This window comes from Otolemur garnettii, unplaced genomic scaffold (genome assembly GCF_000181295.1).
Source record: "Otolemur garnettii isolate 467f Iridium unplaced genomic scaffold, OtoGar3 scaffold00005, whole genome shotgun sequence".
In the NCBI taxonomy this organism is placed as follows: domain Eukaryota; kingdom Metazoa; phylum Chordata; class Mammalia; order Primates; family Galagidae; genus Otolemur; species Otolemur garnettii.
Genome location: NW_003852400.1, coordinates 45638239 through 45649297, shown reverse-complemented (window position 1 = coordinate 45649297; position 11059 = coordinate 45638239). Strand labels below are relative to the sequence as shown.

General features: G+C 37.5%; 1 pseudogene across 1 annotated transcript; it reads right to left on the bottom strand.

Moving 5' to 3' along the window:
• LOC100942763 lies at window positions 1-586 on the bottom strand (annotated as a pseudogene). Its single transcript, XR_001161679.1, has one exon. The product of XR_001161679.1 is annotated as a 60S ribosomal protein L9 pseudogene (transcript).
• Window positions 587-11059: the final 10473 nt, after the last annotated feature.

Sequence of the window (11059 nt, the reverse complement as noted above, 5' to 3'; positions counted from 1 at the left end):
TTCAGAGACATAAATACCATCCAAAAATTTTCTGATATCCTTGTTTTTAACTGTTGTGGCCTGCTGAATCAAAGCAGCTGAATTTGAAACAAGCTCAATGTCATTTCCTTCGAGGATTAACTCATCTTTCTGGGCTTGAGATACTGAATAGGCAACGCCTGCCCTCATCCAAACCCGGCAGATATATTTTTCACCCAAGAAATTTCTTATTTCAACAAGAGACCCGTTCTCCTGGATAACAACGTTGATGGGGAAGTGCGCATACCCAGACCTCATCTTGTAACGGAAGCCCAGTGTAACACCCTTGATCATATTCTGTACGTGACTACAAATAGTGCGAACAGTAGCCAGTTCCTTTCTATTTCCCCACCATTTGTCAACCCGAAGCCTCTTCTTTTTCTTTCCAAGGAGAATGAGTTCCACATTGATGTGGTTGAAGTCCCTCCGCAGGGTTCCTCTGGGACCCTTCACAATAACTCTGCGTTCCTGCAGAGTGATGTCGACATTCTCTGGAATGTCGACAGTCTGATTGCTGAGAATGGTCTTCATTATCGCGGAGATGCAGTGAAGAGAGAGCGTCTTTCGTCATCACGTTCTTGTAGCCTGTCTCTTCTTCCATTGTTGAGTTCTTCTGATGTTAATTCAGTGAGAGCAGTCATTATGGGGGCTCAGTGGTACTTTCTGTTTGCTTTTAAAATTTTTTAAAAAAAAATATAAAAATACTAATTGTGTATATTTATGGAGTACAGTTGTGGTGCTCTAATATATGTTTATATATTAAAGATTAATGGAATGACAAAATCAAGTGAATTAACATATGAGGTCTATATATACATGGAATACTAGTCAGACTTTCAAAAGATGGAAATTCTATCATTTGAAAACATTAATGGAGGGCATTATACCGAGGGAAGTGAGCCAGGCACAGAAAGATAGATACTGCATGATTTCATTTATAGGGTGGAAACTCATAGAAGTTTTTAGTGAAAACTTTATAGAACTTTATAGTGAAACTCATAGAAGCAGAGAGTGGAATTGGGGTTCCCAGAGGCTGTGGGATGGGGGTGGTGTTGAGGAATGGAGAGATGTTCAAGGGGTATGAGCTAGGTAAGACAGGAGGAATGAGATTTTAAGACCTGTGAACAGTGTGTGACTACAGCTGATAAAATTATGCCGAATATTTCAAAATTGCTAAAAGAGTAAATTTAAAATGTTCTCAGTGGCACTTTCTGTCCTTGAGTGTCACCAATTTTGAAACGCTTTTCCTTATAAATGTAATCAAAATCTCTACTTCTTGGAAATCAATACCGTTGTTTTATGTGAGATTGAATATGATAAGTTGCAGTAGTTTACAATAATTTCCTAAATTTTCCCAATGGGATCAGACTTTCCTAGAATATGGGGGAAATTTTGGTTCTAATGACTCCTCAAAGGTACCACCAGACAATTAAACAATTCTTATGTGATTGAATTGAATTGAAAACCAGAGTGATAACAATGAGGTAATAGGGAATAAGAAACTGGATGTTAAGTTGATAAGAGCACCAGAGTAGAAAGAGAAATTCAGCAGATTGTTATGAAGACGTGGCACTTGGTAGAATGGGGCAGATAAATGAAGGCCACTAGGTTTTACCAGAGGATTTTTGAATCCTCTGTGAACTTTCACAAGGCGTTATTCACTTCATTGACTGCCCACCCTTTTTAACCTTCCCCTCCAATTCTGTTTAATTGATTTGGGATGGAGAACTTGTTAATTTTACAAAGCTTTACAGGTAAGTCTAAGGATCACAGAGGGTTAAGAACCACCAATAGACAACTTTGTTATTCTGTATGTGGTCCCAAGACAAGTGGCATAAGCATCCTTGGAGAGGAGGTTGAATCTCCTTCCCCCATCCCCACCCACACTTTGTGAATATATTGGGCTAATAGACTGCATATCTTCATGCTTTCCTTTCCTTTATGCTTTGTGAATCAGAGTTTCTATTTTAAAAAGCTTTTCTAAGTAATTTGTATGTACATTAAAGTTTGAGAAGCACTGTTCTGTGGGATCTATACTAATTTCATCCTAGGGGACCTCTGTGACAAGCCAAGCTTCTGGTTTGATATTATCTCAAGCAAATTCACTGCACCTGGCTTAGACACTGCCTGTCAAGCTCCTATGGCTGCTCACGTGCTACATGGGTCTAAGTGAGGCAGGAAGGGTGAGAGAAAAACAATTTGAACAATGGGAAGGCACAGCTCCCCCAAACCTGGCAATTATTCCAATTAGCCCTTCATCCCTATGTATGTTTCAGAATTGATTTTATGTACTGTGACTCAGCTTCTTTCCTATCTTCTCTCCTAGCAACTTCACCCTCCCTCAAGAAAATCTATTTCTTTGTTGATTATCCAGAGTTTTAAAGCTACTTATCCAAAGCTTCTTATGGGAAGTATTAATGCTAATGGATTTAGTGCTAACCACACCAGTCAAGATGGCAACCGCGTCCATGAAAGGATATTCCTGTTTCCTGCCTCTTTCAGGCTGGGGAAGTAATCAATAGGAAATTTGGAAAGGATGTGAGTGTCGAGGGAAGAGGACGTGATCTCCTGATGTTGACAAGGGCTCTCTGTCTTTCTGTCTCTTAAACTTTGAAATTTGAAATATTACCTCTCTCTGAGGAGATCAATCCTGATTCACTTCCAAAGTCACTTGAAACACAATGGTTTACAGCTGCATTGTCAAAAATGATAACACCTAGCCACTCAGGGCTCGCAAGCATTTAGAAGGTGACTTTACCAAATTGAGATGTGTTGTACGTGTGAAATACTCACTACAATTTGAAGGCTTAGTATAAAGAAGAATGCCTAAATAATAATTTTATGTTGAATATCTATTGATACCATAATATAGGATCTATTGAACTAAATAAAAATATGATTAAAATTAACTTCAACCATTACATGTTTCTTAAAAATAGGACAATAGGAAATTTAAAATGACATATGTGGCTTGTATTCTATTTCTATTATTTAGCCTCAATCTAAAAGAATGAAGTATCCCTTCCAGACAGCAAAAGTCTAGGTCAGTGTTTACTCTTATACTAATTTAATTATAATGCTAATTCACAATGAAGTGTAGGTCGTGTAGGCATAAGCTATGGTTTTAAGAAGCATCTAGTGCTGGTGGGGAGGCATAGACAGACACAGAAAATGGCAGAAACATTGAATTCCAGCTAATATGGTTTGAATGCATTTTTCCCCTTTATACAAGAGAAAATTTATAAGCTTTCATAAATAGTCTTAGGGTGATCTTTACTAGGTCAGAGAAAAGTTGAAAATGGTTTGGCATGAGCTGAAATGATGGCATTTAGTTTTTGAGAGCACACTCAGGAGATTAAATCCTACCTAAGTAGGAAATATTTATTGACTTCCTACTATGTGTGAAGTACAGTACTAAGTGATGCTCTGTTCTGAAAATATTTTATACTTTATATAGAAGATAGGAAAGCATGAAGATATGTAGTCTATTAGCCCAATATGTTCATACAAAAGAGAAGGGTCAATGTCAAGAACATCCAACACTAATGAAGTTGTGTCTTCTTGAATTGAATGGACTGAATGTTCTATACACACATCCACTTTTTTCTTACTATATTGATACTTTGAAATTAGCCCTCAAAATAGTCTCATTTTCTTTTCCTTTTTTCTTTCTCCTTCTGTATTACGAGAAACATTAGCTATATTCTTTCTTGCACTTAGGTGGGCCAAGTGTCAGCTAACCTTGTGTCAAATCTCCCTATTTATAAAGGACAAACTGTCAAAAGTTGCAACCAATATGCCATATTTGGTCTTTCTTAGGGAAAGACTATGATGATGAAATTATATGCCTATTGATCTGTGGTTGCTAACTATTCGCTTCTTAGAATATCATTTGTTTAGTGGTACATCATTAGGTGGAATCATTTTTTAATTATATCAACAACTTTCCATATTTATAACAGCTTTTCTTTTGATGTTTTGAAAGGAATATTAAAAAATAAACCCACAACATAATCTACCTGGGAAAGAAAGGGTACAACGTGAACAGAGTCATCAGTCTTAACTTGGAAGTTACAAGGCTAAAATACATACATTTTAAATGAGAATAATAGAAAATCTATCACAACCCAAAAGAGAATTGATAGAGAATAATACCGTTTATGGCAAAAGTGAGCAAATGTATTGCCAGAGCTCAAGGGAAACAACATATTCACATAACCCATTGAGAGGAGGGTGGAGATGGACTGTCCTATAGACATCTTGGCTATTTTTTTCAGACACCAAGAATAAAATCTAAGGAGTTGCTACCAAAACTTTTTTTTAAAAGATAATGTCAATACTCACTACAAGTTGTAACGGTAAGCACTGTTTCGTGAAAATCTCACTTTAGTCGTATGTGCATGTATACATGCGAGGTTTGTACACACCTGTGCATATGTACTGGGTCACCCTGTAAACCAGTGTTTTTCAACCCATGTGTTGCCAAAATTTTTAAAGATAATTAATTAAATTATTTTCCAAAGAAATTCAAAGCACAGTAAGTATATTACTTTTTTTTAAACTTTTTTTGGATCGACATAATTTAAGTGTGCCACAGAAGTTTGACTATAGGCTCAAGTGGGCCATGAGATAAGAAAAGGTGAAAAAACGCTACACTGATAGAACCTGTCTCTTTTATTTGGACAGTGGCCAAAGACAATTGAAGAACCTTGTAAAACACATTCAAAGGAACAACCATCAAAACGATGGCTCTGAGGTCTAAGAAAATGAAATCTTTCCCCAAACTGCAGAACTGATTTTAGTAAAATGTGACCACCTATACACTTGACCACACTGTGCTTTATTCCAGCTACCTCAACTTTCAAACAGGTGGAAGAGCTTATCTCATGGATCTTTCTGCACATGACTTTACACACTATACACATAAAATGAAAGCATCCTGATACACAGTTTTCTTCTAATCAAATTTTAGATTAAAGCAACATCAACTGTTCTACTATTTCATAAAAAGATGGATGTTGATTTTCTCTTTCCTGAACTTATTCTAGGTGATAAATACAGGTGGACAGACAGTGGTTACTAGATACCACATTTAGTGAGCTACTGTGGAAGCATTTTCTGCTTTTCTTCAGCTCCTTGAGAGTTTCTGATCCAATGAAGAAAACAATCATGAATTTTAGTCAACCGCCAAAGGGTTTATTCAACAGATTTGATGATGAGTTGGGCATTAGGGTTCACTATGGTTGTTGTGTGAAAGAAAAAAGTCCAAATGGAAGTACTTAAAGAGATTAAGCCATTTTAAGCCATTATAAACTCTTGCAAACCACCATCAATCATTGTAAAAAGTTAAATGGGAGGGAAAAACGTTTTGTAACCATAAAAATGTATGTTCCCAATGGAAAAATAGTTGAGCATGTGTCTCCAAAAATGGGAATATGAGATATTCATCAACTTTGTTTCATATTACAATGATATATTTTTATGCACCGTCAAGATCATTAGCACCCACTTTAGCAGTATATTAAGGAAGTAGTATCATAATACTTTCTAATGCCTTTAGACATGAAAATTAAGTTGAAGCAACATAAACAACTTTGGACAAGTCTGGTTATAGGTTTCATTTTCTCCTTTTCATTAACCCACCCTTAGTCCCTGAATCTTAAATCTTAAATTAACTCTATCATTTCTAGTAACCCTGGTTATTTCCTTTTTTTCTTTCAGTAGTAAGCATGATAACACGCCCTTCTTCCTAGGGGAGTAGCCTCTTACCATTTGGTCCCATAACATCTTAGGAATGACTTAGACACATTTTCATAAAGAATTCATGAACTGCTTATACACACACATAGTCACATATACATATAACTTAGACTATCATACTCAAATATTTTTAGAATTATTTTTTAATTACTATTAGGTAAATATTTTTGAATGCAGCTGTATTAACCTCACAAGTATTTTTACTGACATCTTAACTGTTGCAAAAACACGCATTTTCATATAATTATCATTAACCTACAAACAATAACCTTCTGCATGTTTAAAGTGGTTGCAGAGCTTGTTATTATAGACTGCTTTCAGTGCCGTTCATTTAGTATGCTGCGTTTTTAACACAAATGTAATCCACTCTGCATTTTCCATTTAAAATGCATAAGGCAAAGTGCATCATAACAGGATGTAACTATGTATTAATCAAATTAGCACAACACTTCAAAGGCTTGGGCTTTTTGCTGGGTGACTGTTAGATCACAATTCATGAAGGAAAGAAGCAGCATAATGAAAGGCTTGGCAAGGGAGCAGTTTATTTTCTTTCCAGAAAGATATAGAGTGGGTTAATTTTCATGATGGGAAAACATGTCGAGAAAGGGGAACAGTAAGCATTAAGCTAAAGGACAATAAGTGGAATTTAGAATACTGGGGTGGTTTTGCTGCTGATCAAACATAAATTCTATAATTATTTGATGACACAACAGAACTCCGATGACCTATTGTTAAATTATTAAATCTTCATGACCGAAGCAAATAAAAGCCAGTATAGTCAATATTAATATTCAGAACATGGCATATCCGACAATTCTTTGTCGTTGGGAGCAGTGTGCTACATAGCAATGGAAAACACAGAGCGTTCAAATACCGAGTTGAAGGCAACAGCAAGCATGCCATGTGATACAGTATCACTGTAATTATTTCTCGATCTTTGGTCAGTGTTTGACTCCGCATAGTTCTAAATATGTACACAGAATAGTGCACAGACAAGACAAACTGGCTGGGCTTAGCTGGGATAAATGATAAAGAAGAAATTAGACAGCCAAACGAATGAAAGTCAATTATTTCATCGAACATTCAACTGATGGTTATCATTAGGTGCCTGATGCGCTGCGAACTTCCCCTTTCCTGCTCCTCACAGATAACAAATGAGCAACTAATTTCCTTTCAATCTAAAACTTTATTTTTCTTGACATGGAGATTAGCGTGAGGAGGGCACAATGAAACATTCATTTCCCTCTTGACTTTTTTTTTTTTTCCCTAGACGGGAGTACAATGTTATTTAAATGCTAGGCTCTAATTTGTTTTTTCCCCTGTGCAAGATCAGGAAATTTGTGGTCTCCTTTGAGCAAGAGAGAAAACACAATTTTCATGACCAGAGCTAGATGAGAGTAAAGTAATCTGAGTATAAGTTTGTGCTACTTTATGCAAAGGTTACTCTTTCATAGTATAAAAATCCAGATATCTGCACATGGACCGAGATGCGTGGTATTCCGAGTTAGAAATGTACAGGGGAGAAGGGAAGGTGTGCTGGAAACAGGACACAGGGGAGAGACAGAAGAGATGAAAGAAATGGGAGGAAACATGACTGAGGCAGGGTAGAGGAGAAGCCACAAGGACATGAGGGCGAGAAGAGAGAAACTGGTGGGAAGGGAGAGGAGCAGAGGGGCCATGGAGACGAGAATGGCCCACGGTCAGAGCAAGTTGATGAGCTTAACTGGACACCTCACCTCAGCTCTCAGTCCATAAAATTATGGTCATGGTGGTGGTGGTGGTGGTGGTGGTGGTGGTGGTGGTGGTGGAGGATTGCAGGAGCTCTAAAGAATTTATAATTCTTTATTTTTCGTTCAAGTTCTACTTCAATATTTTATTAAAAATTCAATTCCTGAATTTATAGACACGGAAATGCTGCAACTTACTGCTAGGATGACAATGCATCAACAATAAAATAAAATCAATGCACCAGCACACAATAAAATCAAAGTAGAAGCTAGATTATTGAGAAGCAAGTTTGTAATTCAGAAGTGGCCTGACCCGTGGCTCCATCACTCTTTCTATGGCAATTTTTGTTTTCTTCCTTTTTGTTTTGTTTTATAAGAGAAAGGATTTCTATTTTTAAGAGTGAGGTCAATATTTGCAAGAAAAGCAGCAATGGTCTCATAAAAAAAGGCATTAAAAAATTAGGAGCATTCACACTGCTAAATGTTACACTAAGAGTTTTTGGTTGTTCAGTTTTGTCATTGAAATAGTGGGGCAACCACGTCAACCAGAAGTTTTCTACCTCCACTTTATGGGAATGTTTTGAGCAGGGACCTGTTTGCCCAGAAGAGTGAGGGGGTAAGTAGGATGACTGGTAGCATCACTGGTTTTTACCCACTAAATGCTGGTGGCATGTCCACCAGGTGTGATAACTAAATGTGTCTCAGACATTGCCAAATGTCCCTGGGTGGCACAAATTGGTCCTAATTGAAAATCAGTCATCCAAACCAAAGGTAGTTCATTTAGCATCCAAAGACTAAAGATAAACTCAATGAGATACTGTTTAGATTCATGGCATGTGACACCACGTGGTTCAGGTACATTGAAAACCTCTCCAGGTCATAAGATAAATTGGTAATGGCCCTAATTCATTAAGAGACAAAAGAAAACACCCAAACACTTAGCGCACAGAAAGCTTCAGAATTCCACAGGGAAAGTAAATTTGAGCTTTCCATAATATCCTGAGGGTAAAAGAAGAATTGCAAGTCTAGTGAAAATGGTTTGTGAGAGAGAGATAAAGATTGAGAGAGTGACTCCTCCTTTAGGTCAAAGTCCACGTGATTTGAACATGACACATTTTGAAACAGCCCAAATGAATTCAGTAAACATATCATGTGCTGTCTTGAAAACCTTCCCAGAGAGAGTAAAAGCTAGAGTTAGGTCAGTTTATACTTACATCAGTCACTGATTAGAATCCCGGAGCAGCAGGAAACAACACGTCCCTCAACTTCGTGACTTTGGAGCGAGGGAAAAATGAAATATTCTGTGCTGACCTTGCCTGAAGTCAGTGTTTCCTCATAGCTTTGCTGGAGGTCAGAAGATTTAAATGACAGGACTTTGGCACTAAAGGTTAGTCTGGGAATTGTTCTGGTGGTGACCCTGTGTTTTAGACAAACCAGATATATCACCCAGGCACAGAAGGGAGGCCCAGCCCCTCTGACCGGGGAGTGAGCGTCCCTGACATTGAGCTTTTGCCTGTGGTAGTTCTCAAACTGCAGTGCACACCAAAGTCGTCTGGCAGGTTTGTCAAAATACAGATTGCCGAGTTCCAACCCAAGGTTTCTGATTCATAGATCTGGGGTGGGGCCTGACAATGTATACGTCTAATAGATTCCCAAGGGATTCCGACGCTGCTGGGTCCAAGATCCACATGCTGAGTGTGTTTTTCTAAATTAACCCGACATCAAATCATGATTCCTTTCAGCTGATTTTTTTTTAACTATTTAGGTTTTAGTTAGTGATGCCTCCCTTGTATTTGCTTGTACGTTGCCTTTAAATATTTCACTAATTTTTTTCATGATAAAAACCTTGTCTCTTCCTGTAGAATATTTGCTCTGTCTTTCACTTATCACATAGTGCTGAGTACACAATAGATTCCTAAGAAATGACTCCTGAATACGGAATGAATGAAGACAATGTCAAGTAGAAACTTACAGTATATTTTATCCTTTTGATTTTTCTTCATCAAAAGTAGCTATGCTTTAGCTTGGCCTAATACCAACTCCATTTTCTTCCTACTTTAAATCTTTTTTTTCCTGCATATAGACCTCATTTAGGAAGAAGAGGAACACATATTATGGCTTACATACTTCAACATGAAAAGCATATAAAAGGACTTTATAGCCATACTTCTATTTTCATTATCTAAGTGTATTAGTAAAAGCAAACCTATTACATCTTCCTTTTGGGAAGCCAAAAACATGTAGAATTTATGTCATGAGAAACAGCTTTGACAGACTTTATTTGACATGCACATCAACTGCTGGGGGAAAAAAAAATCACCAGAGGAAATGCTAAACTAAGTTATGACGCTGTCCTGCCAATGGAAGATGGGAGCTGGTCGGTTGGCTGTGTCTTGAAGATGCATTAAAATATGAAGGCGCAAAATGGACAGCTGCTTCAGAAAGATCAACCCCGCATTATCCTAACTGATAAATAAATGTGCAATATAATATATAATTCTGGCGTGGGTCTGCAGGTCTGAGATAATTCTTAAGAGCAGGGCTCAAGTGATTTGTCATCAGACCCTTAGAAGCAAAGCTTTGTGTTACCCTGCGGCACGCTCTGCTTTCATTTATTGGGAGCTATATCATTTTTATTTGATTTCTTATTTATATTTCAGAATTCTTGAAAGGTTATTCTGCTATCAAAGTGAAACAATGTATATACTGCGGAGCCATTTGAGCTCATAGAGGGATAAATAAGAGAGCTCTCCCCTGCCCCCAGCTCCTCCAGGATCACTGAGAAGTTCCACCTTTCATATTGTGATTTGTACGGGGGAGTGGGTATGAAGTGTCTGTCCTGTTTTCCCTCTGTGGCTCCAGAACACACTTCCAGATGTCTTCTGCAACTGTAGAAAGGAGAAAAGCCTTTTTATCTTTCTTATGCTCTTCTTATTTCTTCCTAAGATGTCGTGTACCTAAATGTATATTTGAACTGCAAATTAAGAACATAAAATAATATTTGGAATTAAGATTGTCCTAGAAAATTCTCACAAGTGTTAGATGTAGAGACACAGTTTGCTAAGCAGTGTCTGCTGTTAGCATCGCAGGTGCCTGTGAGGAAGAGACAAGAAGTGTTTACTTTCAGCCCTCTTCTCTTCTTCCTCCATTTCCCTTCCAGGTCAGGTTTCAACAGCACTCCCAGGAATGCCCCTGGTGCTCCAAAGAACTCACCCAGTAAAGGACTCTGCACAGAGATGACATAGCTGGCCATCGTTGCTGTGGTGCTAAGGTTCTGATAGCATATTGTCTGCCCTTCCAGCAAATCTGCAAAGAATTGATGATCTTCACTGTGTGTGTGGCCTCTTCCAAGTCACTGGAGACACCTGGGGCAGAAGATCTTGAATATAAAGAAAATTTAAGAAAAGCCAACGCAGAGTTACAAAAATTAAAGTATATATTTAAAAAATTATATTTAATAATGATTTTAATCCCCTGAATTCAGGATAGCATACTCAGGCAATTCACTAAACAATGATTACTGCATTTATTTTTAAAATATTAATTTATAATAT